Source organism: Lolium rigidum, chromosome 4 (genome assembly GCF_022539505.1).
Source record: "Lolium rigidum isolate FL_2022 chromosome 4, APGP_CSIRO_Lrig_0.1, whole genome shotgun sequence".
NCBI classification, from domain to species: domain Eukaryota; kingdom Viridiplantae; phylum Streptophyta; class Magnoliopsida; order Poales; family Poaceae; genus Lolium; species Lolium rigidum.
This window is the reverse complement of record NC_061511.1, coordinates 50,673,929-50,686,689: the sequence shown is the minus strand read 5'-3', so window position 1 is coordinate 50,686,689 and position 12,761 is coordinate 50,673,929.

Below are 12,761 nucleotides of genomic sequence, written 5' to 3'. Positions count from 1 at the left end.
ACATGTGTATACAACTTGCAGGTAAGATCATAAACAACGAATATCTTCATGGATCAATAACATGTTCAGATCTGAGATCATGGCACTCGGGCCCTAGTGACAAGCATTAAGCATAACAAGTTGCAACAATATCATAAAAGTGACATCTACTGGATACTAGGCACTATGCCCTAACAATCTTATGACTATTACATGACCAATCTCATCCAATCCCTACCATCCCCTTCAGCCTACAGCGGGGGAATTACTCACACATGGATGGGGGAAACATTGCTCGGTCGATGGAGAGGCGTTGGCGGTGATGGCGGTGAAGATCTCCTCCGATTCCCCGTCCCGGCGGAGTGCCGAACGGAGACTTCGGCTCCCGCGACGGAGTTTCGCGATGTGGCGGCTCTCTGGAGGGTTTCTGGCGACTTCGACTTCTCCCCGTGCGTTTTCAGGTCGAAACCAATAAGTAGTCCGAAGGGGGGCGTCGGAGGCCGGCCGAGGGGGCCACACCATAGGGCCGCGTGGGCCCCCCCCCTGGGCCGCGCCGCCATATGGTGTGGGGCCCTCGGGCCTCCACCTCCTTTGCCCTTCTGGCTCCGTCAATATTTTGGTAAAATAGGGCCATCTGAAGAAATTCCGAGGATTTTCCCGAAAGTTGGATTTCTGCACAAAAACGAGACACCAGAGCAGTTCTGCTGAAAACAGCGTTAGTTCGTGTTAGTTGTATCCAAAATACACAAATTAGAGGCAAAACAATAGCAAAAGTGTTCGGGAAAGTAGATACGTTTTGGACGTATCAGCCATCACATTTTGCGATAGGCTTCACTTCCAGCCACTTGGTGAACTTATCCACCATTACCAAGATGTGGGTCATGTTTCCTCTTGCGGTTTTAAATGGTCCAACCATGTCCAGGCACCAGACAGCGAATGGCCAGGTTAGCGGTATGGTTTTTAAACCGGCTGCTGGGGTATGGTTTTGCTTGGCGTACCTCTGGCACCCATTGCATTTTCTTACCATATCCTCCGCATTTTCTAAAGCCGTTGGCCAATAGAATCCATGCCGGAACACTTTTGCCACCAGCTCCCTTGACGAGGCGTGGTGCCCGCATTCTCCTCGATGAATCTCCTCAAGCATTTCTCTTCCTTCTTCCGGCTCCACACATCTTTGTAGGACACCGGTAACACTTCTTTTGTATGCCTCACCGTTGATGATAGTGTAAGCTTTGGACCTCCTCTGTATCCTTCTGGACTCATTTTCGTCAACCGGCAAGGTGCCGTCGACCAGGAATTCCTTAATAGGTTTAACCCAAGATGGCGCTTCTCTAACCACAAACACCGGCATGTCTATGTCCATGCTGTCCACGAGCATTGCCTCCTCCGGCATGGGCGTCACAGTCCCCGAGTTTACCGGTACAGTCCCCGAGTTTGCCGGAGCAGTCCCCGGGTTTCCTTTGTCAATCTCCATTGGCACCACATGCGACTCCGGTACGAAAATTGATTCTGACTCCGGGCTTGGCTTGATTGATGGAATTCTTAGATGTGCCAAGGCTATTCCGGGTGGGATTTCTTGCCTAGATGAGCCCAGCTTGGATAGAGCATCCGCGGCTTCATTTTCAGCCCGCGGTACATGGTGAAACTCACATCCCTCGAAGAAGCCGGCAATCTTTTGCACATGAAACCGGTATGAAGCCATGTTGGCATCTTTTGCATCCCAATCTCCGGAACACTGTTGAACCACCAGATCTGAATCGCCATAGCAAATGATCCGGAGCGCTCCGATTTCTTTTGCGACCTTAAGCCCGTGTATCAGAGCTTCATACTCAGCGACATTGTTTGATGCCCTGAAGTGCACTTGTAAAACATACCGGAGGTGATCTCCCTTAGGTGAGGTGAGTACCACACCGGCACCCGCACCTTCTTTGAGTTTGGATCCGTCAAAGTGCATCTTCCAGTATTCTATTTTGTGTTCTGGCGGCTTGTATTGTATCTCCGCCCAATCGACCAAAAAATCAGCTAAAGCTTGCGACTTTATGGCATCTCTTCTTTCATATACCGGTACATATGGTGATAGCTGAATTGCCCATTTTGCAATCCGGCCGCTGGCGTCCTTATTACCCATGATATCGGAGATTGGTGCCTCACTCACCACCTTCATTGGGTGCTCCTCAAAGTAATGCTTGAGTTTCGTGGCGGCCATGAACACGCCATAAGTCATCTTTTGGAAGTGTGGGTAGTTCTGCTTTGAGGAGGAGAGCACCTCGCTCAGGTAGTATACCGGCCTCTGGACGGTTTTTCCTTCCTCTTCTCTTTCCACCACTACCACAACACTAACCACCCGGTTCGTTGCCGCTATATAAAGCAACATAGGTTCTCTTTCCAAGGGCGAGGCCAAGATTGGGGCCGTTACGAGCATGTTCTTCAATTCTTTAAACGCCGCGTCTGCCTGTGTGGTCCAGACGAAAGTATCCGACTTTTTCATCAAAGCATAGAGTGGCAAGGCCTTTTCTCCTAGCCTGCTTATGAACCGGCTTAGCGATGCCAAGCTTCCGGTAAACTTTTGCACATCTTTCAGTTCCCGTGGGATAGTCATTCTTTCTATTGCCCGGATTTTTACCGGATTGACCTCAATGCCCCGGCTTGACACAAGGAAACCAAGCAGCTTTCCGGCAGGGACACCGAAGGTGCATTTTTCCGGATTGAGTTTCATCCGGAACCGTCTTAGGTTATCAAATGTTTGCCGAATGTCATCGATTAAGGTATCTTTTACTTTAGTTTTTATCACAATATCATCCACGTAAACTTGCACATTCTTTCCGATTTGATCAAACAAGCATTTTTGCATACAGCGCTGGTACGTTGCACCAGCGTTGCGCAAACCAAAAGGCATTGTAACATAGCAATAAGCCCCGTGCGGGGTAATGAACGCAGTTTTTATTTGATCTTCTTTTTTCAGAGGGATTTGGTGGAAGCCGGAATACGCATCCAGGAACGACAACAACTCACACCCAGCGAGTAGAATCAATCACTTGATCGATTCGGGGCAAAGGGAAAGGATCTCTTGGGCAAGCTTTGTTGAGGTTGGTGTAGTCGATGCACATGCGCGACACCTTTGGAGCTTGTGCCTCCAGGTTCTCATCTTTTTTCTTCTCGACCATCACCGGATTAGCCAGCCACTCTCTGTGCGTGACCTCCACGATGAAACCGGCAACCAACAGCTTTGTCACTTCTTCTCCAATGATTTTCCTCCTATCTTCTGCGAACCGGCGCAAAGGTTGACGCACCGGCTTAGCATCTTTCCGGAAGTTTAGAGAGTGCTCAACCAGCTCCCTCGGAACTCCTACCAAATCATCAGTTGACCAGGCAAAGATGTTCCGATTCTCACGGAGGAAGCTGACGAGCGCGCTTTCCTATGCTTGACTGAGGCCGGCACCGATACGAACGGTGCGCTCTGGGTAAGCCGGATCCAGCACTATGTCCTTTGTCTCGTTTGTCGGCTTGAATGCCGGTGAGGCCAAGTTTCCACTCATTGCCGCTAAGCTCAACTTCGAGGACTGAGCCAGCGCAACAGCAGTTTGCATTCTTTTCTTTTCTTCCGCTATCACCAGTGATTCTGCCAGGTTTGATCCGGCGGAAGCAGTTTCCATTGAGACTTTATAGTTTCCCACCACAGTCAAGGGTCCACGAGGTGCCGGCATCTTCATCTTGAGGTAAGCCGTATGGGTTGAGGCCATGAAAGCCGCCAAAGCCGGTCTTCCCAGCAGTGCATGGTAAGGACTATCTAAGTCCACCACCTCAAACTCAATGTTCTCAACACGACAATTGTCGCGTCCTCCAAATGACACATCCACCCGAACTTTTCCTATCGGGGCGCAAGACAAACCGGGAACAATCCCATGGAAAGTTGTGTGAGTTGGCTGCAACATATTCTCCGTTATGCCCAGCGTACGCATGGTGTGCTTGTACATGATGTTTATGCTGCTACCATTGTCTATCAGCACCTTGCTGAATTTCACCCGAGTTTCCGGCCCCTTCATGATTGGGTCCACAACAAGAGCGTATCCGCCCGGATTCGGCATGATTTTGGGGTGATCCTTGAACGACCAGGTTATTTCCTGATCTGACCATAGCATGTACTTGGGTACTGCCGGCATCACCGCGTTCACTTCCATGGAACGGCGATGCACGCTCTGCCTGTCGGTTGGTTCGGTGACAAAGACAACCATGCACAAGTGTGGGTCTTCGTAAACATTCCGGCCCAAAGGTGCCGGTGGAGGTGGTTGGTCACGATTTTCCTCCACCCGGTTAACTTGCTGGTATTGCTGCCTGTTTGGCTGAGGTTGTACCGGTAGAGCATTTTCTCCAGTGAGTGGTGGTCGTGGTGGCAGTTGTTGCTGGCGCAACATATCTTGCGGCGGCGGCAACATTGTGGCGCACCCTTGTCCTTGCGCATCTTTCACTGCACCCTTTTGCATCAAGTACTTGGTCCATGAACAATCCTTTGTCAGATGGTTTGACGGGTGATCCGGGTTCGGCGTGTGCCACCGGCAAGGTTGGTCCATGGCGGCTTCCATGGTGTATTTCACAGGCTCTTGCCAATTCTTTTTCTGGCCCCAGGGTTTCTTCTCGACCCACTGTTTCTTAGGACCCGCCCATGGCTGCGATCCGGTTTTCTGTCTCTGACTGCCGCTGGCGTCATAATTTTCCTGCACGGCAGCAACTTGCTGTGGTGCATATCTTCGATCCGGGAAGTCTTCCCTTCTTTTGTTGTTCCGGTTATCCCGGTATTGCTGTTGAGGCGGATTTGACTGCTCCGGCTCAGCTTGCACTGCCGGTTGCATTGGGTCTCCCAATGCATAGCTATCTGCCACACGTATCATTTCCGCCAAGGTCGTTGGCATGCTTCTCTGCAGCCTTTGCCACAAAGGTGATCCTCTCCGGCATCCTTGACTGAACCAAGCAATGGCTTGTGCCTCAATCACTCCTTCACATGTGTTTCTCATTGAGTTCCACCGGGTGAGATAATCCCGGTCCGGTTCTCCCGCACGCTGTTGGCACAGCGCAAGTTGCTGGGGCCGGTTTGGCCTTTTGTAAGTACTGCTGAAGTTGTTCACAAATGCTTCCTCAAAATCCAACCATCCGTTAATGCTTCCTGCCGGCAAATTGTTAAGCCAAATCCTCGCAGGACCCACGAGGTAGGACGGTATGATTCTTACCGCCCAACGCCGGTTTACTCCACCACCAGCCACATAAACAGCTGTGACATAATCTGTCAGCCAGTCTTCCGGCTTGGTCGTACCATCATATGTTCTCGTGTCCCGGGGCAACTGGAAATTGCGCACCGGTGGTTCTTCTCTCATGATCCGTGGGCCAAAACACCATGGGCCAGGAGGTCCCTCACATTCAACTATTGCAGAAAGATGTACCCTGTCCTGTAGGATAACGTAGCATAGAAAACAAAAATTTTCCTACGGCGAACACGCAATCCAAGCCAAGATGCAATCTAGAAGACGGTAGCAACGAGGGGATTGTCGAGACTCACCCTTGAAGAGATTCCAAAGCCTACAAGCGGAGGCTCTTGTTGCTGCGGTAGACGTTCACTTGCCGCTTGCAAAAGCGCGTAGAAGATCTTGATCACGATCGGTTCCGGCGCCACGAACGGGCAGCACCTCCGTACTCGGTCACACGTTCGGTTGTTGATGAAGACGACGTCCACCTCCCCGTTCCAGCGGGCAGCGGAAGTAGTAGCTCCTCTTGAATCCGACAGCACGACGGCGTGGTGTCGGTGGCGGTGTAGAAGTCCGGCGGAGCTTCGCTAAGCTATGCGGGCAATATGAAGTGGAGGAGCAAAGCTAGGGTTTGGGAGGGGTGGCCGGCCACTCTATGGGGGCGGCCAGCTTGTGGTCTTGGGGTGGCCGGCCCCCTCCCTTGGCCCTTGTTTATATAGGTGGATCCCAAGTGTTGGTGTCCAAGTCTTCGAATAAGACCCGAAACCAAGACCTTCCATATGGTGGGAAACTTTCCCTCCCACTAGAGGTGGGAATTCCACCTTCCATGGGGGGGGCCGGCCCCTAAGGGGGAGTCCACTTGGGACTCCTCCCCCACTAGGGTTGGCCGGCCATGGAGGTGGAGTCCCATGTGGACTCCACCTTCCTTGGTGGTTTCTTCCGGACTTTTCTAGAACCTTCTAGAACCTTCCATAGAACCTTCCGCATCATTTTATTCACATAAAATGACATCCTATATATGAATCTTATTCTCCGGACCATTCCGGAACTCCTCGTGATGTCCGGGATCCCATCCGGGACTCCGAACAAATATTCCAACTTCATTCCATATTCAAGTACTACCATTTCAACATCCAACTTTAAGTGTGTCACCCTACGGTTCGTGAACTATGCGGACATGGTTGAGTACTCACTCCGACCAATAACCAATAGCGGGATCCGGAGATCCATAATGGCTCCCACATATTCAACGATGACTTTAGTGATCGAATGAACCATACACATACGATACCAATTCCCTTTGTCACGCGATATTTTACTTGTCCGAGGTTTGATCATCGGTATCACACTATACCTTGTTCAACCTCGTCTCCTGACAAGTACTCTTTACTCGTACCGTGGTATGTGGTCTCTTATGAACTTATTCATATGCTTGCAAGACATTTAGACGACATTCCACCGAGAGGGCCAGAGTATATCTATCCGTCATCGGGATGGACAAATCCCACTATTGATCCATATGCCTCAACTCATACTTTCCGGATACTTAATCCCACCTTTATAACCACCCATTTACGCAGTGGCGTTTGATGTAATCAAAGTACCTTTCCGGTATAAGTGATTTATATGATCTCATGGTCATAAGGACTAGGTAACTATGTATTGAAAGCTTATAGCAAATAACTTAATGACGTGATCTTATGCTATGCTTAATTGGGTGTGTCCATTACATCATTCATACAATGATATAACCTTGTTATTAATAACATCCAATGTTCATGATTATGAAACTAATCATCTATTAATCAACAAGCTAGTTAAGAGGCTTACTAGGGACTCTTTGTTGTTTACATATCACACATGTATCAATGTTTCAGTTAATACAATTATAGCATGGTATATAAACATTTATCATAAACATAAAGATATATAATAACCACTTTTATTATTGCCTCTTGGGCATATCTCCAACATGTCCAACATGTGCCTCGCATCCCGGTCTAGCAAACATATTTCCCCCAGGCGCTCCCCCAAAGGGTTCCGGTGGACTCTTGTTCGTTCCACCTCGGAATCTGATTCGTCATATCCTTCCGGTTCCGCGGCTCTTGCCTGCCGGTAACCTGGTGGTGGCATTTCTTCATCCACATATGCCACTCTTGCGGCTCGATAATTTTGCCCGGTTTCATATCTACCGGCATAATTGTTTCCGGCATTGCCTCCCTTGGCGTAGCCCCGATCTACCCCTTGGCTTTTTCTACCGGCATCATGTTGCCCGGCTTTTTGCTTTCCGGCAAGAACTGGATCATACACAGTCATCTGCCGTGCGTTCTTTTCTCTTTCCCTTCTTTTGTCCGGATGAGGGGACGATGCCTGCCCACAGGACTTGCTTCCGGCATTCTTTGTTGAACGCGCGGATTTTGAGGCCACTTGCCTCGTTCAGCTTAGCTAGCTGCTCAGCATTTTGCTGCTCAATAGTTTTCAACAGCTCTTTTACACGTTCTTGCTGCTTTGCCAACTCGTCACCGGAAAGCGATTCACATAGTTCTACTGCAGCTTTAGCGGCTTTTATAGTTTTATCCGGGCTACTGTACTTAGGCTTTTCTACGATGCTTACAGATACAGATGCACTCTTGCCGGTAAGAACTTCTTTGCGCAAATCCTGATCTAGATTGCGAGCCTTAAGCCGGTTTTCCGGTATCCTAGCGGCATGTGCATTAACAGAAGCAAAGCCATGAGCTGCGTTATACACACGTAGGGTTAGGTTCAGCTCGCGCTGCGCCCGGATGATGTCGGCGCCACCGGTAAGTAGGGCCTTGCGCGTGGCCTCCAGCTCCTCCTGAGCCTTTGCCGGGTCGATGTTCTGCGCGTAGGGCCTTGCGCGTGGCCTCCAGCTCCTCCTGAGCCTTTGCCGGGTCGATGTTCTGCGCGATGGGCGTGGCCAGCGTGTGCATCGCCGCTTGAAGAGGCGTTGCCGGTGGTGCTGACGATGCTCCCGCGGCGCCGGCGTCATGCTCCAGCGGCGGTTTTGCCGGGCGGATCGATGCCGCGCGTTCATCTCCTTCCTCCACAGCTCCCTTGCCGGTGTTGACCGCACCAGCCATCATGACCTCCACGCTGCCGGCGGCGCGGCCAGCACACAGCCATCTTGGCGGATCCGGCGCCACCAGCACCGGCGAGAGGCGCTGGCGCACGGGAACGGTGCCGAAATAGACGCGGATGCTGCCGAACTCGATGGTGCGGCCGTTCTGCGGGAACTTGCCGCCGTTGGCGAAGCAGCCTGCGTTATCGTTGATGAAGTCCATGTTGTAGATGCGTTGCACGAGCGCGGACACCGTGCGCTCGCCGTTGATGTCGAGGATGCCCGCCCGAATATGAACTCCAGCAAGCGCCACTTCATGCCCCACGGTGGGCGCCAACTGTCGTCGTGGGGAACAAACAGATGCCATAGGATGGCTTATCTTGGGGCCGAATGGACGCTAGAGGATTCGGGGGAGGGTTTGTGACTAGATGGGATGAACTTCCGGATGGTTTCCTCAAGAACTTGGCAAAGGCCAGAGGTTGAAGAAGAAAGACACAAGGAAGAACTCGCTCTAGATCACCACTTTCATTGATCTCCACAGGTTACAGGTTCAAGCTTACAAGGTTCAGTCTCTATCTTCTCTATTGCTCCGCGCGCATGAAAGAGGATGCCCCCTCTCCTTATATAGGGGAGAGGGTGGCTTACAGGACAAGAAACCCTAAAGGGATCTTTGACTAGACAAACTACTTTACAAAGATACTTTATAAAGCTACTTTAATCATAGATGACGCCGGGGTCTTCTTTAAACAGGGAGGTCGACGTCCTCCGGCTTCTTTGGCCGTCATCCTCTTCTTTGTCTTCAGGCCTTCGTTTAAAGCTACTTTGCTTAGCTCATCCTTGTCCTTTAGCTCTCGACGGAATCTTTGACCCGCCAGCCGACATGCTCTTCCTTCCGGTGCTCCGGTATCTTTCCTTCCCGGTTCCGGCATACCCCTCTTGGGGATACCGGCTTGGCTTACTTAGCCAAATTCCTATCTTTGAGTTCCGGTATAAATATTAAACCGGTATCTTGATGGATAAGACCATCCGGTTTGGTATGCCTTTGGCATACCGGGGGTCATCCCCCCAACAAAGCTCCAGTCAAGAAATCAAGAAATCAAGGCGGTGATTAATTAACAGGCAACATCTGCAAGTATTGGAGCCACATTTCAACTTCTGTGTCCATACAATGTAGTAGCAGTTAATCTAAAACCTGTCTAGACATTAATTGCAAGCAGGCACAAGTGATAAGTGAATCATCCAGTGCCTAGATCCACATAATTGCTAGGAACCAGTCATAATAGCAAGCTAATCAAACTAGATAGCCTTATTTATCGCGAGATAGGGATTACGGGGAACCCAACCAAGCAAGAACCTCAGATGAACACTTGAGCAAGCTCAAATTCATCTCTGGAACTACTAGAAATATCAAAATGGCTTGGTACTACAACAAATTCACAGCATATAGATTAGCCAAATCCACGGATTTCGTACAAGCTTGCGAGCGAGCAAGGCATTCCTGCATGTCGTCGGGGTCGGCGGAGTCGGATTCGTCGAATGTGGGCACGTCGTCGGGGCTGTTGATCTTGAGCCCCGCCGCCTTCCTCTCCTGCCTCTCGCGGTTCTTCAGATTCTTCTTCTTGCGCCGCCGCTTCTGCGCCTTTGTCGCGTGCGCACGCTTCTTGCTCGCCGGTGCAGCCACCGTCCTCTGGCCCCAAGCGGAGCTCAGATCTGGGGCAGCTCCGCCCGCCGATGAAGCGGCCAACTGGGTCTCCTCAACCGCCGCCTCCTTGCCCTTCCCCTCCTTCCCCTTCCCCCTCTCCATGGACGAGCGCGAGCGAGCACGAGAGCGAGCTCTGCTGTTCTTGACCTAGGGTTTTTTGCCCGATTTGGGGATTGCTTTTGCTTTGGATAGATGTGCTGAAGAGGACAGGGGAGAAAGATATTTATATCTCGGCGGTTCCGTCGTGGCCGCGCGTGGACACGTAGGCGTATAATACATAGAGGTATGGGTCATACGGGCTTGTACGTGGGCTGATACGAACCCAGCCAAACCCGAAGTACATAGGAAATGACGATCATGCCCCCAGACCCGAATCGGTATGAACGAATCCTAACCGTCCACGTGTTTTCGCGGTTTGGCCAGTTTGTGGTGGGTGCGTACGGAAGCAAAAGCGTAAACATAAAAACACACCCACAAACACGAAACTCTGAGAAACTCCGAGCAAGTAACCCAGTGAGGAGTACCGGTACGCAGCCGCTTCGCCGAGAAAACGCCAGAACGCCATCAAAGGGCAAAACATAGCCCAGGCTGCACCTAGGCACATACCTCACCACCGCAAGAAAGACCACCATAGGGAAACCGGGAGACAAAACCAAACAGCGGGTACATTGCCCAAGAAGCACCACCACCATGGACGAAAAGCGCCAATCTGCCGAGATCAAACCCTGACAGCGTCGGCGTGGTCGAAGGGCAACGCTCAGCCGAGTCGACACCGCTCCACCAGTGAGCCAAAGGCGTGTTCGAAGGGCGACAGGCAGCCGAGACAAAGTCGAAGGGCTACCCTGCCGAGTTCACAACCAAAAGACTCACTGTGTCACCAATGTAGACGAAAGGCCGCAAGGCCGCTCGCCACCGAGACCTCGACACGACAGTTGAATGTCGTAGGAGAAATCGAAGGGCATCACGGAGCCGAGTACACACCTGGATAGCTTCAGAGAGCACGCGCGCGCACCGCGTGTGACAAACCATAGTCGTAGCCGAAGGGCACAACATAGCCGAGGCCGCACCGTCCACCGGTCGCCGCCGAAGAGCTACACAAGCCAAGGCTGCACTAGGAAACCACACCAGATCTGCTCCAAGACCACAGGGTGGGAGCTATACTTGCAGCAGGCGACTTGCAAGGAGGCAAGAAGCAACCACACCCAAGCCATGGCACTCCCGGATGGGAGGAAACCACACCCATGGCCACCAACTGCATAGCCATGGAGCTCACCAGCATGATGAAACAACGCTCATCGCAGCTGGTAGCAAGACTTGGAACTCCACACGCATCTACGGCTGCTCCCATGGTAGGAAACAGACCACTTCCATGGCTACCATCTGCAAGCCAAGGAACGCCAACCACTGCGAAGAGAGTCGCAGCGAGCCGATAGACGGGTGGAGAGATGGCAGACAACTGCAGCCAAGGCAGAGAGAACACCACCGGCCCTGGGGGGCCAGCACACCGCCGGCAGCAACACCGCGCCGCCCAGCACCATGCTGGCCAGCGAAGAGGCACAACCTTGAGCGTCCACCACACACCAAAACGCGGACGCGTGCACCAGGCCCAGGGCGGAGCGACCCGCCGCCGGAACCCGCCCGATCTTGGACAGTGAAACCGCTGCGCAGACCAGCCGTGCCACACACGAGACCAGGCCAGGAACGGGCGGTGGAAGGGAGGTAGCGCCCCGCGGTTCTGCCACCAACCACAATGGAGAGGAGGACGGGGAGGCGGGTAGATCGAAGCCGCGCCAGATCTGGTCGGCCAGCGCCTCAACGCGGTGGCCCAGCACAGCAGCACGCGCCAGGGAGCACCACCTAGTAGGAGGAGCACCACCACCCGCACGCCGGGGAGCAACGGTCGCCGGCAGGCGCAAGCCGAAGCGGGGCGCCGCCGGGACGCCACCAGGCCCGCACGCCCGAGCAGCGCACGGAAGAACCCCCCTACCACCTTCGGGGCAGGGGTGCCGCCGCCACCGCGGTGGACGTCAGCGGCGGCGGCGGGACGCGCCGGAGGATGGGGACCTGACGGCGGAGGAGGGGACGCCCCGGTGCCGCCCCTGGAACGGCACGGGAGCGGGGTCTTGGTCTTTTTCGATGGTGAGTCAATTTCTGCAATGTGTAAATGCGATTTTACTGTAATACGGCAAGGATGGTTAGATATGGATCAAGAGCCTTAGAAAGGCAATTCAGATTCAAGAAGTCTTTCAAAGAAAGGCCGAACAAACTTGAAGTTCTGGTAAGGTAGTCCCTTCTTGCTCTTAGAGCAACTCTAACATAGCCCGTAAATCCCGACGGAACCGAACTTTTCCGGCGGATTTACGGGTTCGGGCTGAAATGCGCGCAGATCAGAGCCCGAAAAGATGGGCCGGCCCGAACTTGAAGTTCAGGGGCCTGAGAAACTCACCGCGCGACCCCTAATAAAAGGGTTCGCGGAGGGGAGTTCAGTTCGGAAATCCTACTCCCCTCCCGCCGCTCCCCTCCCGCCGCCGTAGCCCGCCGCCACCTCCGACGAGCAATCCCGGGCGCTCGGCCTCCGCTCCGCCGCTACGGCCACCACCCCGCCGTCCGAAATGACAAGGGCAAGAACCGTGGGTAGGGGCGGCGGCCGATCCGGCGCCGGAAGGGCAATTCGCCGTCCGCCGGGCGTACGGGCGAAGACGGAGCGCGGCAGGCGGGCGCGCTCCGACGGCGCATGGAAGCGGGCCGGCCGTAATGGCGCGACACC